We start from the raw sequence: 21589 nt of genomic DNA, 5'->3' as shown, positions 1-21589 counted from the left end.
TTGGATAGCACCTTTCATTCAAAGATCTCAGAACACTTAATTTAATTAAGCCTTTCAACAATGCCATAATGCAGCCAAATGTTATAATAACTGCTTGTAGAGGTTTGAATCTGAGACAAAGAGAGGTTAAACGAGTCTCCCAACGTCCCAGAACGAATTAATAACATCGCCAAGAAGAGGCTGCGAAGCCTCCCTGCGAGCCATGCTGCTTCCCTCCTTTCCCACCCTGACACGGGTGGGTTTCTGTGCCCACTGGGCTGTGCTGAGGGTGCCTCTGGAATTCCTTCTGCATCCCAGGGAGCCTGGGAGCAATCTGTGCGAGAAACAAGCAGTGATTGTTCAGCAGGCTTAGCTGCACCCTGGAAGGGAAGGTGGTGATGGGAACGTCCTCCCCCCAGGAACAAGATGAGAAAAGGTCTCGCAGTGCTTTCCTGCACGCCACCACTTCCTCTGGGTTACCTTGGGAAGTGGGATTGTTTGCTGTTTTCCCATGGCTGAGAGCTGTGAGATCTTTCACGGCGCATTAGTGGTCTCTCATAATCCGAGTCCAAAAGCCACGGCTGGGAGAGTACAGCCACCTTAGCCCCGTGTGGGGAATTGCCTCAGCCCTGAGGGAGGAACATCCTGTCCTCGTACCGGCAGAAAACGCTGCACTTTGACTTTTTCTAGGAGGTCCCTTGCATTCAAACACTGTCTCATCCCGATTCCCTTAGCCTGGGAGATCTGAGCAGCATACAGGCTGCAGTGGTATGGCTCCAGGCCATACAGCACACACTAAGCATTACCATATGTCACAGAGGCAGCTAGACAAAGTCTTCCCTGCAATGCGAAGAGCAGTGCTGGATTCATGTGCAGCTCCACCAGCTAAGTCCAAACAGCAAAGGTTTTGTGAAACAAAATCGGTTTGGTTTACTGCTGAGCGTCAGCAGCTGCTTTCAAATTTACAAATGCATTTACTTTCTACAGAACATAAATGAAAAGCAATTGATTTCCGAGCCACCTGCCAAGACCTGAGACGGGGATTTGTTTTTTCCCAGGCATTGCTGCAGGGTTTCAACCACCATGACCCACAGGTGGAGTGACCACAGGAACACAGGGACCTGCAGCTCCCACCCTGCTGCCCAAGGACAGCTGGATCTCATGGATGTGAATTGCCACAATCTCTGCAGGATTTGCCATTTATCACACCCAGGATTTCCCTGGCATGGAGGAGCTCCGAGATTAAATATTTGGCCCTTTTGTTCTGGGGACTGGCACAAGTGAGGGGATGCATCATGCACAGGGAAAGTGAGGTCTCATCAGAAAGGCCACATCCCATATCCTCCCAACTCTACAATCTCACGAACACAAATATTTAATGCCATTCCCAGACCCATATTTATAAAGGGCCATCTATTATCTGCTTCCAGTAGCTCCAAATTAAGTCATCTCCCTGACAGGATTGATGCCACTCACTAGGACATGATACCTTCAGTTTGAGGGTAAGATAGTTATTTGGGCTAATTTTCTAGTGGTAAAGCCCTCTGTAATTGAACAGTGTTGTAAACAAGCGAGGATGGGCAGAACTACAAACAAGGTCTGCGTTGCTGATGGTACCCATTTCACCAGACCATTTAACCAAAGCCCATGCTCCAGGAATAATATGATGCTTCAAAACATCGACTTTGGCTTTTAAAAACAAGCCCCTGGTCCTTATTATTGAGAAGTTCAAAATGTGTTTACTGCAGAAAAATCAAAAGACAAAGAACAATTCCAATTGTATTTTTGAAATCTAATTATTTGAAGCATGATCTTGGAACATTGGGAGCTGAATGCAACAGTGTAAATTACACACAAATTCCTACAAAAAGGAAATTATGTGGGTTTAAATGACAGTATAATGGCTTAAGCTTATTTATATTAATTAAGCACATCAAAATAATATGTGACTGTTAATACATAAAACAACATCAAAATATAATGGCTGTTTTCTCTTAAAGGTTAAATGGTCTTGATTCTTTGCATGTGCAAATGAGTGTCATTGTCATTAATTGCCGTCATCTTGCTCACTCACATTTCTTGGAAATGCAAGGCTGGGCACTTTTAGCATGCAAATTTAGCTTTAAACTCTTTGCCATGAGAGACCTGGGTCTCTACAGGACCCACACAGGTAAAGCAGAGCCTGCAGATGAGCCCTCAGCACTGTGCACTGCCTAGCTCAGCTCACAGGCCCCACAGAAGTCTCCGAGCTCTGCAGATATTTCCATCCTGCCACAGTTCCCAGTCCTTACAGTACACAGCGAAACTCTCCTCTTAAATTTATCTTAATGAGCTGAAATCCGCGGCCCTAACTGGCGCGCACACGGCGTGGTTTTAGTTACGAGATAAACAATTCACTCCGGCATCAAGGAAACATCGCTTAGCCTTTTACGAGGCTCCCAAAAATGTTTGATAAACCCACCCTTCTGTTTGTTGCAACAGCCAGGGTAAAATAAACTCCCAGCACATCCAGCCCGTGGTGTCCAGGCTGAGCTCTTTGTCTCAGCCCTTGCTCCCACCCAACGCCCACCAGCTTCGCACCCAGCTCGGCCAAAACACCGCCCTGCAGGGCTCCTACAGGTGTTACATTTTTTGCTCTCCCCAGTGACCATTTCCACTGCGATTGGACTAAAATAAAAAAATCTCCAAAAGCAATGTGCTGGCATGGCTGAGAACGTACATATAAGGCCGCTGAGGTCCGCGCAGCGAGGATTGCACAATAACCCATTAAAATAAACATTTGCAACCACAGATAGCTGGACTGAAATCTCTGCTCTGATACAAATAACATCTGGACAACTTTTGTATGCATCTTCCAGCGTAAAACACCCTTGAGAAAAAATAGAAGGCAAGCTAAAAGACAAAGGACCACTAAAGATTTTATTATGCTATGGGTGTGGTGCCATAAATTTGAGGGGATTCAGGCAAGAGTTGCCAAGCTTGAATTTAAACAGCATGTTGTTTTTAAAAGTTGTAACATTAGTGACGAACAAGTCAGTATTCTTACATAATTAATCCAGTGTGAAATAGAGCGACTGGAAGACATCCAGTGGTTTAAAAATAACTCAATCATCTTTAAGATCCACAATACTATAGGATTTAGCATTAAGGCACAGGAAGTGAAGGCATCTTGGTACGGAGCATGCTGTTTTAATTCCACCAAAGCTTTACGAATTCAGCTTCGTCGAGCTCACTGTACAACAGCCCTGAGCCATGCAAAGCCAGGGAGGTTCCTCTCAAGTGGATCCCAGGTTTAAGCACCAGGATCGTTCCCTCTACCAGAAAGAATTGTGGCTGGAGATGCCGTTAAAAAGACAAAAATAGGAGTGCTTCTTTGTTTTGCAAAACAGTAATCCTTGACTGGGAAGACTGGGAGAAAAGACAAAGATATGTGGGAAAGGTAATGAGAGTCTTCAGAAGATGTGTAATCATGGGTTGGAGTTGAATGGACTTCAACATCCAGGGTTACTCCTCAGTGCCAGTTTCCAGCTGGCAACAAGGGAGTCCAAAGTGGAGACACAGCCTGAGAGGGACTCAGTGTAATGATAAAGAAAAACAGCCAAACAAAACCCTCCTTCAACCTGAAGGCACTACTTACATTTGTAAACTGAGAGTCTGATTCTTTAAGTTATTCCCATGAGAATCTCCAGCAAAGACACCTGTAAAAGTAAGATATGTCATAGTCACTGTTCCTGCAGGCTGGATAAATTCTAGTGAAAGGTTCTCTGGACATGAGCTGGATTTTTTTAAGGTCTCTTCCAACTCTAACTGTTCTATACCCTTATGTGTCCAAAATTGTCCCTTCTTAGAGAGGCACTTGACACACTTTGCTCACTCTGAAATCACAGGAGGCACCAAACACTTGTCCCAAGTGAATTTCCATATCTGAAGCATCACAGGCCTGCCCAAAACCCTGAGTCTGCACAAGGATATCATGTTCCTTGCAGCACAGAAGTTGGTGGGCGTCCAGAAGAAGCTAAACCCTTAATTTGAAATCAGTCTCCAGAAAGCTGCTGGTCTGGATGAAGTAAGATCCAGCCAATTTTGAACCATGTTTGATGGTGCTGAGCCAGATTTTGGCCAATTCTCCCATATCTGAGTCTAGTTACAAACAGAGATCCTGGGGCCACCAGCCTGGAGCCACCACCTGGGTCTAGCTGAACACCTCAAGGATGTTTCATTATCCACTGCATCATCCCACTGTAAAATCCTACCAGAACCAGGATTGTTCCACAGAATATGTGAACTCCCAGTAAAGGGAAATAAACCCTAAATTGGTGATGGAACGTGACTCTTCCTTAGCAAAACATTCCCACTTTCCCTGGCTTGACATAGAGGATGTGAGCAAATACATCAAAACTGTAATCTTGAATGATCAAAATAAATCACATACAATTGATTTTGACTAACGTAAAACTAACTGAATACATTTCTGGAAACAGTAGTTATGAATTAATAATAGTGATTAAGATGAATTAAATACACAGACTAAATTCTGCCCTGCAACATGCTGACTTCCATGGAAACTGTGCGTGCACTTAGGGGCTGAGTCTAGCAAGTTAATTTTGAATTACTTTTATCTGTTGATTCAAAGTAGTTTGTTAAAAAGAGTTTATGTGACTAAATAACACGCTGTACCTATCAATGTTTATTGAGCTTTGACTATCATTTTCTCAAATTAACAGTGTATTTGCTTAACTATGCAAAAAGTGGCTTTGTGAAAACTCATTATTGCAGGACTGCAGCAAGTCTTGACTAAACAAGTGTGACTCAGAACAATGTCTTCATTTCAGTGGATAGGGTCACATTCCAAGAATCATTAATCCCATCTCCTGTTTTGCACCTTTTTCCCATTTAGGTACCATTAAAAGTTGAATCCACAAATTCTCCCTGCACTCTGATAGTATTATGTCCAAAATCTGACCCAGAAATATGATGACATCTAAAATTAATTCATATTTTTGATATATCTTCTATAAGCCTTCCCTTCTTGAAAATAGATATATGTAAAGACATATTTTTATATTTATTTTATTTCTCTTTGTATATAGATGTGCATTTTCTCATATGTATTTGTCTGCCTCTATAACAGATTAATTCATTATGACAAATTTGTTCTTGGACTAGAAACTGTGTGAAATTTAGAGAAATTGAGTAAATTGAAATGCACCATGGGGCATTTCCTATGAGGATTTACAGATGTGTGTTTGGGAAAGAGAAAAGATTGTCTCAAGTTCAAGCCCACCAGGTGGAAAAATGGTGTTTAAGACTGGGCATGAGAACAGAAAGAAGGGAAAAAAAAATTCTGGATGTGGAAGTAAATACAAAATGAGCAGCGTTGCCATATGGGTTTCTGGAAGGTAGCATGTGTGAGGTTAACCTGGTATCAGTTCAGATTAATTCTGATGAGAACATCTGCAAAGAGGGACTTGTAGGTGAGCAGGGGAGAGCCTGTAGGTGTTGTCAGGGGAGATTAAAGGAGCTGGGCAAGCTCAGCCTGATAAATCAAAGGGTGAGGTGCAGTTTCTGTCTATGGATAAACCAATGGGGTTAAAGGAAGCGGGATTTGTAATTAACCCAAATATGAATGGATATAATCTGGCAATAATGAGCTTTGGGAGAAGGCTGACAAAGGGACCTGCAGTGTGAACTGGCCCACAGCTGGCCCACAAGAGCATGGGGATGAGGGATGGAAGAAAACAGCAGCCTCAAATGGGATTATGATCTGTGAGAGTGACCCAGTGCTCACAGGACTCCTGTTGATCCCATCCTGTTAACTTTTTCTTTTTTAAGTATGGCTCGACAAATTTTTAACATCTACAAAAAAAAAAAAAAAAAAAAAAAAAAGCCAAAGTGGCAAAGTTTACTAAGAATGATAAAATCAAATTTTTTCCCATCAAAATGGGGAAAAAGCCTTCCCCCAAACATGGAAGGCTTTGGGGTGATCTAATTGTGGCCTTCCAGTACCTGAAGGCAACCTGCAAGAAAGATGGGGGGAGACAATTTACAAGGGTTTGGAGGGACAGAACAAGGGGAAACGGCTTCAAACTGACAGAGAGCAGGTTTAGACTGGATATTAGGGAAGAATTCTTCCCTGTGATGGTGGGGAGGCCCAGGCACAAAGTCCCCAGAGAAACTGTGGCTATGCCATCCCTGGAAGTGTCCAAGGCCAGGTTGGACAGGGCTTGGAGTAACCTGGAGTAGTGGAAGGTATCTATGATCCCATGGCAGGGTTTGTAATGAGACAATCTTTAAGGCCTCTTTGAACCCAAACCATTCCACTATTCTATAATTGCAATTAAAATAAAATAAAATAAAATAAGATAAAATAAAATAAAATAAAATAAAATAAAATAAAATAAAATAAAATAAAATAAAATAAAATAAAATAATTTTTTTTTTCCAGTAGAAATTTCTCTCTGACATTTGTTTCTAGAGGCTCAAGGCAGAAACCAGGATGTCTGGAAGGGATGTGGGTATTTGTGCCTCACTGCCACTGGCTGGCCTTCTCCAGAGGGCTCAGGACACGACAGGATCAGGGTTGGTCTCTGTGTTTCTGGTATTAAACAGCTCTTGGTCTCACCTCTCGCTGAATCCTGATGACAAACACTGTGGTGTCTCGCTGCTGGATGCTAACAGGAAAACCTTTCCTCATCCATGGGGATGTCCCAGTCCTCCTTTTTGCCACAGACTGGACCAGAGCAAGGCCTGGCTCATGGCAAGGACGTTTGGAATTCTTTCTTGGAGTCTCTGATGGCTCTTGTCCCTAGGAGCTGAAAGAACTGGTTGGGCAAATGTTGCTCCATACTCATAGCTGCTCCTACCTTGGGCCAGCTGGGTGCACCAGATGCTCTAATTAGTAGACCATAGCAGGACTTTTCTGTCAAAATTGCTTTTCTAATAGAAAATGTCCTCTCCATGAAAAGAAAAACAGTATTTGGCGTGAAGAGTTTTCCCTCCGTGTCACTAAAATACAGATTTCTTTTTAACTGGTTGAATTTTTCAAATCAATTTCAGTTTTATCAGCAACTTAAATTGTGAATTTCTAAAAATATTATATTTTTGGAAATCCTTTCATATGAAAAATGTTGTGGTTTTCAATTTTCATCCAAGAGTTGGATTAATTTATTTTCTAAGACCAGAAAATATGTAATGGGCAGGGATTTCCACTTTCTAGCCAGCCATGGCTTTTAGTGGTATTATTATAATTAGTTATTTTCATTCCTTTTATGTAGAACCATTCATAAATACCCTGAATCGTAGCAAGGAGTACACACAAGGAATTTTTTAAGCACAGGGCAATGAAAAGAAGAATCATATTTTTTAACAGAAAAAAAAATCAGTAAATTAAAGCTTTAGTTTTAGATCACAACTTGTACACAAGTGAATTTACTGGACAGGACAGAATGTATTAAAAGCAAAGCTTTACAGTGAAATAATGAGCCTGGAAATAACTAAATGCATTTAAATGTTCCCAGTGGTCCCAACTTTGTGAGTTACTAACATGCAGCATAAAGAGAACTAAACTTGGCCCCTGGTCCTCAAGTCAGTGAAGGTTCTCCCATACAATTCCTAGATGGATACAAGCTGCATCTGACACAGGAGCTGGCTGCTAATTGAGGCCAATGACAAATTAGACAAATTAGAGGCCAATGACAAATTAGAGAGAAACATCCAACACAAAATCTGGAGTTTTCAGGACTCTGATTCTGATTGCTTCTTGGATAAGAAAAAAGTTTGCAACAGCGATGGGGTATTTTCAAGTAGACAGCATAAAGGGACAGCTTGGAATTCAAATTTTTAACACTGACCTGGGATTTAGATGCCAGGGTTTGACATTCCTATGTGGACAAGTAAAATAAATCCAGGAGGGAGTTTCCAGATGCAAAAGGCATATTCAGAACGAGGAATAGGTACGTCATGGGTGTCTCAGATGTTAATCCAAGAACCAACCATGGGAGCCAATGACAAGCCAGGTGTTGATGCCACATCTGGATTCCCCTGAGCAGAACATCTGTCCTACAGTGGTTTAGCACACGGTATATGCAGTTAAACGTGATGGTCCTGGAGCAGGCTGATAGCTGGCATTAACATATGTGTATTTATAATTAAAGTTTCTGTAACTCTGTGGGTCCACAGGTTAGATAGACTTCGGCAAAATTAAACTGAGAGCATGTGGTTGAAAGGTTTGCTGCTGAAATATTTCCTTTCCTCATCAAAGCAGCATTCATCCGTGGTATCTCTGAATCAAGGTGGTTAATAGCACCTAGACAAAGGACACTGCAGTGCTGTCACTGGTTTTGGTATGAATTATTCACTGAACTTAATGTAACCAGGAGCTTGTACTACCGTGGTTTGGGCCCAGCAGAGAGGGGTCTGACAAGCTGGTAGGAGACAAAATATCTTCAGAAGATGAACTAAATTTCATAGAATCACAGAAGAAGCCTTCAACGGTTTGAGGTGGAAGAGATGTCAAAGCTCATCTCATTCCATCCCCTTGTCATGGGCAGGGACACCTTCTACTACCCCAGGTTGCTCCAAGCCCCATCCAACCTGGCCTTGGGCATTTCCAGGGATCCAGGGGCAGCCACAGCTGCTCTGGGCACCCTGTGCCAGGGCCTCACAAACCTTTGAGAAAAAAATAATTCCTCCAAACATCAAACCTTCATCTCCACTCTTTTAGTTTAAAACTCTTCCTCCTTGTCCTGTCACTGTATGCCCTTGTAAAAATATCTAGAGTAATGAGTGAAGGGGAAAAGTAAAAATGAGAATAGTCCCCAGGATAGAGAGGGGAAAAAAAATTCCTAGATACTATATTGCCTTCACCATTTGCAGTGGGAAGCCACATGAGTCACCCTGTAGCATCCCCATGTGCATGTTAAATGTTCTGCCGCTAACCTTTGCTGGAATCAGAATGAAGGGAAAAGCTTCAGTCCAACCATTAATGGGAAAAGTGATTATTTGCCTTTAGAGAAGATACCCACTGAAAAATGATGACATTATGTGCTCTTTACAGGGATGCTGCAGCTTTTATAGATGCTCTTGGTACAATTCATTTCTGGGAACTGCATGTGAGAAGGTTTTACCACTGTCATTACAAAAAAGTGTTATGGCTGGGCTGGGAAACCTGCAGCGTCTTTGGGGCTGCATCCCCTAAATGCAGCTGAAGAACAGCTGAAGTTAAGCTAAAGACTTGGTGATGAGAAGAAAATTATAAAATTGTTTCTACCTGGCTGAAAGTGAGAATCTGAGAGCAGTGGGCACTGAAGGTACACAAAGAAAATGAACTTGGCTTGGAAATGGGCTCTGGGCTTTGCAGACCAAACCAAATTATATACTGCTTCAAAAATTTCAACAGTGACACACCTACTGCTTGTGCTTGTGCAATCCATTGCTTTGCTTCTTTGAAATAATACAAACAAACTGTGAATTATCTGAATTCAAGCTTAAAACTGCATATATGGCTTATCCTTAAAACTGCCCACGAGAGCCACATAGCTCTTTCTGAAGTGACAACATTTTTTGAAAACATAACTTCATGAGTTACTCATAGTTAATAACCAGAATAGGGCATTTTTCCCTGCTTCAACACTGACATTTTTTAAACTCTCAGTTTTCACTAATACCAAAGTCTCGACTTGCTCAGCGCAGCTGAGATGAAATATTTCATGTGATATCAGCTTTTTGGCAGCCATTGGATTTGTGTACCCATCAAAACTTCATCTTCTGAGAAGAGAAAGAATTAAGAAAAAGTCATTTACCCAGTTAATTCTGTAACTATCGATTTCAGTGTAAACCCCTTCCTCTTTATAAGATTAATTTAGTTCTTCCCCTGCCCCACAGAAAAATCTTGTGCCCAGAGAAAAGCTGCTATGAAAGGGATACAAATGAATCTACTTAGATAATTGTAATTCCAGTCAGACACTGGCACCATGTAGTTCATGTTTTATCATAAGAGATCAATTTCTAAGGTTTAGCCATCAGTCTAAAGAGTACAAGACAAAATTTCACCCCCGGGACTGTAAAGAAGGCAGGGTTGACTCCAGCCAACAGGATTGTACCTGGGACTTGCAAGATCTTTAAATAAGAGAGATTTTTTTGCACTGTGAGAATAAAAACATCTCCCTAGTCTCGTGGTGTTAGTTTTGAGCATGTGTTTTTCTATAAAGTGAGGATCTCTAGCCCCTATGGTCCATCAGTGATGGGTAACCAAGCCAGCAGCCATGAAACCCTCAGCTCTGCATTACGAAAGCCTGCCCTACATTTGAGAAGTAATATCAAACAAAAACCTCACCAGTTTCATGCATTTCTGTAGTGGAATCACAGCACAAGGATTTCCCCCTCCTCTTTTTTTCTAATCAAAGACTGATTAATTAATTCTCATTATCTCCATCTCTGTCACAAAGATAGCATGGTGACACTGTCACAAAGCTGTTGCAGTTTGCCTCAGGCATGGCTGTAATTTGGTGGTGGTTGATCTCTCACTATTTTTACAGGTCTTATCACCCCCATGGCCACAAAAAACGCTCCCAGACAAGAGCTGTGTGTGCCAGGAAATAGGTGGTGAGACCAGCACAACCTCCAAATGAAAGGAGCACAAGAGAACAACTCACAGCCTCAGATATTCCCACAACTGCACCAAGGGCAGCATCGGACCAAGTCAGGAAAGGAACTAGTTTAAAAAGTAAAGAAAGCCCTTTTGCACAGCAAAATGTATTCAGAGAAAACTTCTCAGCAGCTGCTGCTCCTGGGACAGAGGGAAGAGCGAATAAACCCTCTCTCCAAGCAGACAGCAGAGCAGCTCCCCCTGAAAGGGACCACATCAGGAAGCAGCGCTCACCACAGCCCCATCAGGGTGAGCTGGGACAACACCACGGCTGTGGGAGGACCTGGAGGACAGCTCGTTACTGGCAGCAGGAGCTGAAAGCATCCATGGACAATTGAAACCACATGGCACCGATCCCCCTCCAAGCCCAAGGTTAGCGCCGATCCAGCTTTCAACTCAGCCAGCTACATAAACCAGACGAGGTGCAGCGAACAATGGCTCACGCGGGTGTCCCAGTTTCCACCAACAATGTCAGCCCCACTGCTGGTGACTCAGTTTGTTCCCATCATATGCTCTTTAGTGGCCTCTGGCAGCTTTGTTTTTCACGCTCCTTTACCAAGTGAGCGTTATCCAGCGGCAGCGCGATGAGATCGCGCACGGAGCTCTGTGTTCAGATCATACCTCTGCTCAGATCTGATCTGTTCAGATCATGACTCACAATTCCAGGTTTGAGGGTTGCTCCTCCTCTTCCCAACCCTTCTGGCTCAGTCCTGGTGTTCAGCTCAGAGCATGACATCCTTCCATACCACTGTTCTGTAAAGCAAAAGGAACCAGCAATACCCATCTATAACAATAACAAAGAAATGGGCTAAAAATATTTATCCTATGCATACATGTACCTGCCTTTTATACAGAGCTGTGCTACATCATCTTTAGTGTAGAAACAGCAAAGTACTCAGAGCAAATAAAATAAATATATATCTGACCTCAGTGGGAAAAAAAAAAAATCTTCTTTCTCAGTGTAACATACCGTAACTTGAAGTTTGCTCTCCCAGCATTATTTGTTTAATAGAAATATTTTCTGTACCACCTTGTTCTGGCAGAAAGTCAGAATTTGCATTTATATGAGGTAGTTTATCAAATATAACATACAGAAGTCTGTTAAGTACACATTGCATTTTGTTTGTGAGAAAATCTGTTTGTATTTAATGTAGTTTTTAAATTAACCTTAATGAAAGCTTCTGAAAATTGTTGTTCTAAGCATTTGAAATATGCAACAAAAACTAGTGGAAGACATAAACATGTTTTCCATTATATGTTATCAGATAGTCCAAAATTACTACAAAAAGAATGTGGGACTATGTTAAATTAGAAAGATAAGCAAGCATTTAGTTAAAAGGCAAAGGTCTTTAGAAGAGCAAAGCGTCTGACAGTTAACCCCAACATCTTGTGATCTCCTACCAAGAGCAGGACAGCACTCTCAGAATACAGTAGGGTGTTTTAACCACATCCATGGCTAAGAGAGAACAAAACAGAAGTCATGTTTCACAGAAATCCCGTGGTGGGTGTTTGTTCAGTCAATATTTACAGAGTGTTAGCACGGCCATGGCCATTTTTAAAGATCTTACTCAACCACTATCAAATATGGTCTGCCCACAGTATTTATTATCTTTCGAAAAGAACCGAATGTATGAACTTCACAAATGGCCTTAAAAAAGAAATAAAAATGTATAATCCCTGTAATTATCAAAATAGCATTTTTTATTGTCTTCTGCTGTCTGCTGATTTCATTTTGTCCTTTGACGGGCTGCTTTCTGTTAATAGTCACTAGGGTGGCTTCATGAAGAGTATAATGTAGGGAGCAAAAATCCCATTAGTATTATGGCTTTCTTCCCATCTTTTCCTCATATATCCAATTAAACATATTATAAAGAATAAAAGGGCATTGTGGAAAAATTGCCAAACAAGGACAGGCATCAACAAGACATTTAACATATCATGTGAGGAGTGAGGCAAGCAGTACCTAAGCAGCCCGTGGATGAGCTATTGTTACAATAATCATTCAAAAAGCAGCAATAAAACCATCACTGGTAATGATCAAGTAAGGGAAGGAAACTCTGACTAACAACGTTGTCTTACTATTCTGGTAACCCTTTGCATAGAGAAAACTCAGTCAAATCAGGTTTTAATCAGGGTGATATTTTTCTGGAAACTCTTCCTTCCCAACACATTCTGGCACTTAACCAGTGCTTGAATACCATTCCCACAGCAAGTCTCGAGTCAAGCTTCGTTTTCATAATCAACTGCTCTGGAAAACAGGGAAATCAGAGGGCTTCTCTCAGAGCACCATTAACTTCTCTGAGAGATAAAAAAGGGAGTAACACCCAGTCACCAATCAAAGTTTTCAAGATGAAAAATTCTAAGCTCCAGGTGCTGGAATTACGCACAAATCTGTCCAACATAAAGGCCACCTCCACTGAGCATCAGAGGCTGCTCTTTGATTTCCTTTCACTTATATTTTCTCACTAACACACTGGAAAATTGGATCATTTTCCATCTTACTTTTGAGCATAATATAGGCAGGTCAATCCAGCTGTCATCTAGGTGATGGAATACTGGAAATCCTGTTTTGGATCACATCCTCAGCGTCTCATTTAAAGGGAATGATTTCCTATAACTGAGTTGCAGATTGTTGCACTCATAGGGTGGTCACAGAACTCCAGCTCTGCTTTGCATTAAAAGTGGAAATTTTAATAGCCAGGGAGGAAAAAGGGGAAAGAATTGAGAAGTTGCAGTATGAACATTTTGCAGTACAGACCAACCCTAAATGCCACACAGGCCCATTGCCCATCATGTCCAGAGTTCTGGGGCTCTTTTCAGTGATATCAGACAAAGGGTGGGCTGGAAACAGAAAGTTTGGGAGAGCCAGCTTCCCAAAGCCCTCCACCCTTTGGCTTTCCTGAGTTTTCTTGGAGGTTATTAACCAGACATTTACAGCCGTGAGAAGTGATAGAAGCTCTTGGATCTCGCAAACTCCTCATTAAGAGGAGAGAAACCCTAAAGACTCCTACATTTCATGCTTTTGGCTTCCTCACTGAGTCTGGAAGGTTTAAAGGGCTTGACTCAGTTTCCCATTTTTGCAGGCTGCACTGGAGATGGGATGGGGGATGAGCAGAGCTGTTGTAGGAATGCTGAGAAGCCAGACTAGGCAAGGGCAGGACCTCGGAACAATAGCAAAGGGCTTGGGGACATCTTCCACAAATAAGAAAGTTCTTGGCATACACCACAGCCATGCCTAAGGAAGTTTTCTGAGTCTTTCCTAAATAGCTAAAGGAGGTTCTTTTCAGGCTTTTTTTTTTTATTATTATTATTTTGAGAGTTGGAATGAACAGAATTTGCATGTTCTTTCGGACGCTGTGGGGAGAGAGATGGAACCAAGCTTTTGTGGATAGGCCAAAAGATAATTAAAGCAATTATATACTGCAAAGGAATATGTTATTCTATTCCTAAAGGAAGACTTTTGGCCAGATAGAACTGATGACAAATATTTATTTTCTTCTTTTGGCATTAATAGTCTTAGTAGGCAGTATTAGGAACACTTATCAGTATTCATATATGGTATTTAGGGTGGCATTTTTATTATGTTTAGTGCAGAATTTTTTCACACTTTACTAGAACACCCATTTGTTGTAAGAAGATACTAAAACCTGTCTAATGACAGAAAAAAAGGATGAGCAGTTTGGGGCAGCTTTGGGAGGATCTGGGGACACATCCCTAAAGCCAAACCATGCAAGTTCAATAAAATGGGGAGAATTACCTGGGGAAAACAACACTGGAGCTGCAGGGTGACGGCCCGTGGCACGGAGAGGATGCAGAGATCTTTGAGCAGGAAGCTATTTGGCAGCCTGTGGGCCTTAGCTGGCAGAGAGCAGCCAGGAGCTGATTTAGTCAGTGGGTAGGAGAGTGAGGAGTTGAGAAAGCGAAGGCGGTCCCAGTGAACTATCAAGAAATACCGATCCCGAGTCATTATGTAACATTGGGGTCAGAACTGCAGATAAGAGGCTGATGCATCACAGCCTTAGCAAACAGCCAGTGTTAATATGTTTGCATAGATAAGGCAGATTTGGCGTGGTGCACGGGCATAAAAATGAGGAGCCAACACGAGCTGAAACGGAGCTCAGAGCACCACTGCCAAGAGATGTAATTCTTGTCTTCATCTCCTTTGAATATCAAGGTTTATTTAGTTTACAAACATATGGGTTTTCAAAGCTATTACAACTGTGACATCGATTTAGAAGCTACAGACATGCAAGAGGTTAAGATTAGAGCTGGCCAGGAATTTTCTTACAAAACAGAATTTTGCTTTTTAGCCAGGATTAGTTAAGACAACTGAGCCTTACAACATCATCCTGCCAGGTGAAAAAATGACTCACTTGACAAGCACAGTGCTGCTGGGATGAGTCCTTTTAAACTGTGTATTTACATAAACATTTATGGGCTGTTATGTTTATTAAGAAAATATGTGATAGGCAGAATTGCACCTTTCAGTTGCTCAGGCAAGGGGAGGATAGCTTGGGAGCCACTACCTTCCTTTACTTATTAATTTACTTATTAAACTGGTGAGGAAAATCTGGGTTCTCTGTACAGCAGGGTGGGTTATGCCTTCATGCCATGCCTTATACCCACTATAACCTGAGGTGTTTCAAAAGGACACCAAAACAGAAGAATTATAAGTATTTTATATCTGAACTTAATTAAAATTGACATCTAGAAACCAAAATAAAAAATAAAATAAACAAAGAAAACTTGCTTCATAAAAAATTCTTCATTGGAACAAATGCCCAAATATTAAAGTAACAGAATCACAAAATCATTTAGTTTGGAAAAGACCTCCAAGACCAATGAGCCCAACCTTAATACTACTACTAATGATGATGAACAACACATCTGTCCTTTTAGCACACTAAAGCTCCTGCTACAAAACGAGAAAAGCAGCAGAGCCAAATCATCACTGCACTCTCAATCAAAGAATTTTGAACTTCAGCTCAATTCACTCAGATGTTGGGGATTATTTGGGCAGAACCTGAGATTACAAACCAAAGAGCACTGAGCAGCACATGTATATGCTCCAGTTATGAAAGCTGCTTAATGATTAAAGTCAGCTATGCTAAAAAAAAAAAAAAAAAAATAAAAAAATGCAAAACTGATGTTGAGATCTGAAAGTATGTCTGGATTGATAGGGCAGAGGTTAAATCCAGATGAGGGTCACTCAAGCCTGGTGTTAGCCTAAATGAGTTCAGCATTAATGTTGGAAAATCCTGGCGCTGAGCTCACCACCTGTCTGCCGCAGAAATCTGAGGTTCAGCTCTAACTTGAGGGTTTCTTGCATTTTCAACACTTGTGTGCTGCTAACCAGGGAGGAGGAAGAGTGTAAATCTGGCTGTTCTTTCAGTTGCTGCTACCATCCTTAAATTACTTTTGTCTGCTGCCTTTTAACTTCTCACTTCTAGTGCAGCAGGATGCTTGTACTGTGCAAATAGGACAGAGAGCAGGGCTTTAAATAGTGAATCCTGTCAGGAAAACACAGCACAACCTTTCCACTTTTGTTACTTTCCTCTTCTTACACATATTTCCTTTATATTCTTTTTTCCACTTTTTTTGCAAAATAGGTCTGAAAAAAGCTAAAGCAGAACTGCCAATTTTCAATCCCAGCAGTGACGACAAAGCAAACATTTAGGTCCTGATCTCAACAAGAAAAATGTCCCACAGGCTCAGAACTGAGCTTTGTGCAACATCAAAGGGTTAAAATAACCAACACTTAAAGGAAAGAGGAATAGATCACTTACAACACATATCCCATTATTTGTTGAAAACTTGCAGGGTGGATGTAAGCTCGTTATCATTCACCAGGAGATAAAATTTGCTGCAGAAGGTACACACTTTGCAAGTGCAGAACAGCTAATCTCAGACCACTAATAGATTTAACCTTGTATATTCACAGATATTTAAAAGTGTTATGGTTTGAAGGTCAACTCCACTGTCTCCTAGTACAAGGAAAGAAAAGAAAGGAATAAAAATTAGAAAGAATTAATTCTTCAAAAAGTTTTTACAAATCAAAACCCTGCAGTTTCACACTGAGAACAAAAGAAGCATATTAAACACCAAAGTTTATCAAGACAAATTAGGTCCCAGTTTCAAATTTTCTTTAATCTTTTGCATCTGAACGTTTTTTTGCCTCATGCTGTTTTCCCTAGTTAAATGTTAAAATGAATTCTAGCCAATACCATTGACTTCCTCCCTTAAAAATATTGAGACACATAATAAAAAATTAATTACTTCCCCTAATTTCCGTGTGATTCTTTAAAAAGATGTAAAATTCATTTAAAGTAAGTGGTGACTTTGTCTTTGAAGATCACGACAATTAACATGGATCAAAGCTTAGGTTCTGTAACGATGATAGCTTATTAGCATAATGAAATTAACTTAGAGACAAGAATCTTTAATAGGTACAACAAAAACGCTTTAATAATACTTGAAGAAAATTATGTATTTGCTAGAAGTACAACAGTTTCAGACTTTCTATCCAATTAATAACTTGTTAATTAACTCCTTTTCCAAACAATGTGCACTTTAAGTTAACATCTGCCCATTGGATAACACTTTCCAATGGTATTTTTTTTAATATACTGTAGAACTGCAACGCTGTTTTACTGGGAATTCCTTGTAGGACTATTCTTATACAGGGAAACAGGACCCAAATATAGCAATATGCCTTCTACAGCCAACCAATTAAAGAAAAAGAGGAGGCTTATTTCAAAGATGGAGAGGAGGAATGGGTAATTCCTTAATTCTGGCTGCATTGTTTGTGTGTAGTCTCAGATTTCTTTGCATTTTCAATGGGAATTATTTCCTGCAGTTTGTATTCCCCTGCAAAATGGCTCTCTCCTGATTAGTGCCTTATATAGACCTGATTTGGGAGCAATTTTCATATCTTTTAAAAATATCTATTTATAGTTCCAGGGTAGAGGATTTTACAGTCCTGTTTTATAAGATTGTAAATCAATAACTATTGGTTTTGAAGACACAGAGAAGGAAGGTTCTCCACAAAAAAGTTAAAATAGAACCTTTTGTATAGAAAGAACATTTTCACAGACTTTGCTTTGTAGTGCAGAATAGTAAGGGCTTTCAGCACTTGAATTTTTAATTAAAATGACATTTTTATTTTAGGGGCTTCTGCCTATGGAGTGATGTGGGGATCAAAAATTTCACAGAGCATTTTGCAAGTGGATTTGGAGAACACACGTGACTCTGCACTGCATGGGCTGCTCAGGCCAATGATGGAACAATTAAAGAGGCCTTATTTGAAACAAATGAGTTATTATATTCTATTGGGTAAACGATTCATGTTTTAATAAATCCCTAATTACAGTAACTTTTCATTTAATCTGGCGAATTCTAAGCAACTTAAGAATTTATGAGAGTTGGAATCAGCAATAAAAAAATATGCCTGTCTGCCATTCTGCTCAGGGCCACACAGGTTGAGCTCATTTTGAGGAGCTTGGGAGCCAGGAATGCCTCTCCTGAACAGGGCACTGTGACATGATTGCATCTATGTATGTATGAAATAGTATTGTGCATGTATAAAATAATATTGTGCATGTATAAAACAATATTGTGCATGTATAAAATATACTGTATATTAAATTATGCATAAAATTGCATATAGAATTATTATGATATAATCATTATTAATAATAGCCTGGAAAGGCTTCAATCCTTTTTTTTCAGAAATAAAAGAGAAACAGCTAAAACCAACCAAATCCCCAGCACAACCATGAGAGCACTTTTGAGGGGGGTTATTTTTTTTTTTTTTTGCTTTGGCAAACTTTCCCACCACCAACCTGTGACTGCACAAAGCTTTTTGTGCACCATCCAGCCAAAACTCTTCCATCACTCCTGGCTGAGCTCAGAATTTCTATTTCTGATCATGTGTGGTGCTGGCCAGGCTCCTCTCAGCTCCTGGTACATGGCTCATTACAGACAACTTTGAAAAAAAAAATAAAATTGAGTCAAAATGAATATTTTCATATGAAATTTTCAGATTTAGAACTTTAGAATTAGGATCTGTTGGTTCAACACCACCTTGGCAAACATTGTCTCCTCTACAACAACACCCTTATGAGAATTAACCAATTAATACCCAGCAAACAAACATACCACAGGCTTCACCATCCACTGAAACACCTTTTTCTTTGGGGCTGAAACAAGGTGACACCAATAACTCACATGGAAACTGCATCACAATGGAAAGCAATCAAAGAAACTGCTGTTTTCCGACCCAAACAGGCAACACCTCTACCTTTCCAAAGTTTGTGGTCTCTTCATTGAACATAAATATGCAAAGTCCTGTGAATTATGGCTGTAGCTGGCTGAAATTACCTTTTTTTTTTTTTTTTTTTTTTTTTTTTGTGGTTGTTTCAATTTGAAAGTTTCTAGGGTGGGTTTGGTTTGAGGTTTTTTCTATTGCGAATCAAAACTGATAATTTTTTGAGACTTGTCCCGAAACATCAAAGGCTGAAAATCCTTGTTTATAAACAAGATAGAGCAAGAGCTGGGCACTGCAAGCCCCTTTTTGGGGCTGAGCCGTTCAAGAGCAATGGGGACAGCACAAGGGACATTGGTTGTGTCCCAAATTACTCAAGAGCTTCCAGGTCTACCTTGTTCCTTGGACCTGGGGCAATTCTGCCACCAAAACTGCTGCGGGGATGGGTAAAAGGAGGAGCCCTGTGGGCAGAAGGTTCACACAGAGGAGGCTGCTCCAGTCCTGGCAGGATTTGGGGCCATGCCCTGGGCATCCGAGCATCGCCTGAGTTCCACAGGCTGAGCTCACCCACGTCCAGCAGAATCCTTCTGAAAGCAAAGACACTTCCTTTAAACTCCTGGGTTTTGGCACACCGGGGTTTTCTGAGGTGAAACGTTTCCAAGCTGTAAATCCATCAGATAACTGCCCAGTTCCAAGTTCCTTGGTATCCAAGAAATACGATGCAACCTTGGCTGGGAAGTGCAGCCTAAAGAACATCATCACCTATTGCCTTTCCTGCATACTTCCATCCCATACCTATTTTTCCCTGGATGACTCCCAAGCTAAGAAAAGTCTCTCTCCTTGCTTAACAAAACCCAGTGTTTCAGCTGTACAAGACACTGAGTGCAGGCCAGAAACATTAGAGGTTCTTCTAAGTAAGACATTATTGTTCTTTACAGGAGGAAAAAGAGATCAGGCTCATCTCTAGGCTAAGAAATGCACTCACTGTTCCAAATTTTGAGTCAATATTCAGAGTTAGTTTATACATAAGGCTCTAGTGGAGATTGATACAGTGCCAGAAGAGACTAAATTCTCATTTTTAGTGAATGACCACCACAAAGAGTTGCCAGCCGTGAATTTCCTTTATGATAACAAAGAGCTTGCCAGGAAAACCCTTGGTAAAAAAATAGTGCTGATAAATACATTGATTTAAAGATAACCAGTACAGCATTTCCTTTGTTCACACATGGTTTCATTTTTTGGTCAGCAGAACGTGTTTCCCTTGCCCAACTTCTCCTTCCAACAAGGTATTTCAGCCTTTTTCCTGCTTTGGAAACAGAAAACTCTATGACTAAATCAAGAGTAGATGATTTAGTTTGAACACACACAAGAGCAGGATTTAGCTGTTGAGAAATGGTGATGTAGCAGGTTTTTTGAATTTTATAATAGCTTTCTTCACCCATCCTATTCCAAATTATCTCCATAGAATTAAAATTAAAAAAAAAATAGAAAGGTCTATTTGTCTATTTTTTCATTGATTTTTCCCTTTGAAATATCACCTTTGCCCATCAGTGTGGTGGTGTCAGTCCCAGCTTTCTGTGATTTCTCTCACTTGTGCCCTGGATCTGGGATTCTCTTGATGGCCCTGTTCTTCCAGAGATGCTGCTCCTGTCTGCTTGCAGAATAATTTCTCTTTCACACTTCATTTGCATGTTTTTCTCACTGCATGGGGAAAAAACCCAAACAAGCACAAGTTTCCTTGTCTCCAGCTTCACAGCTGAGCAAAGCATGCATTCCCCTTCCTTCCCATTCCCCTTACACTGCTGTAGAGCTGGAAATGTTGCTTCAGACGTTCATGTGCAGCATTGTGGAAAACCATGAGCAAAAATCCTGGCTGTGAATTGGGAAAGTCTGAGCTGAATCCCTTTGGATAATGACCTGAAGGTCACACTGCACTAAAAGGGCAGAATCCACCCAAGCTTCAGGTGAAGACATAATTTAATCTTTTTCAATTCATCTCAGTGTAAAACCTTTTAGTTTTACTTGCAGATTTGGATGAATTCCACCTTCGAAACAGGAAGTTTTTTCCAGAATTTTTGTTTTTATTGACAAGGACTTCCTAAATTTCAAGTGCAACACAACAGACAAACTGAATCGAAGGAAGGCTCCGTGGTGGGGTCAGCCCAATTACAGCGGTTTTAGTCACCACTTGCAATTTAGCTGTTTCTTTCTGCAAAAATTGCATCACTCACTAAAAAATTAAGGCAGAAACCACTTTATAAAATTTACATCACCCACTTAAGAAAAAACAAACAATCCAGAATCTAAGTTATGATGGAGGTGCTCCTGCCTATACCCAGAATTGAGGTGTTACCTGCCCCTCCTGAAGAAGCTGTAGACCAAGATGAGTCTCCTCTTCTCCAGCTGAACAGACCAAGCGACCTCATCCACTCCTCATGTTCTTCCTCTTCTTCCTTCAATACTTTTTAGCCTGAGTTTCACAGGTTGGGGTTTCAGGGTCCTGCCCAGCAGTTTTTATTTGTTATTTATTTGTAATTTGTGTTATACCAGCAAGAAGAAGGCATCAAGAGCCTGCTCCATGTGCACCCCTCACAGCTGAGTTCCAACCCACAGCATTGCCCTGCTCCTCTTGGCCCTCATTACTGAGCACTCAGCATTCTCACCCCGCTCGTCTGCTCTTTAATAAGAAATAAAATTGTTTG

This window comes from Ammospiza nelsoni, chromosome 7 (genome assembly GCF_027579445.1).
Source record: "Ammospiza nelsoni isolate bAmmNel1 chromosome 7, bAmmNel1.pri, whole genome shotgun sequence".
NCBI classification, from domain to species: domain Eukaryota; kingdom Metazoa; phylum Chordata; class Aves; order Passeriformes; family Passerellidae; genus Ammospiza; species Ammospiza nelsoni.
Note: the sequence above shows the minus strand (reverse complement) of the source record.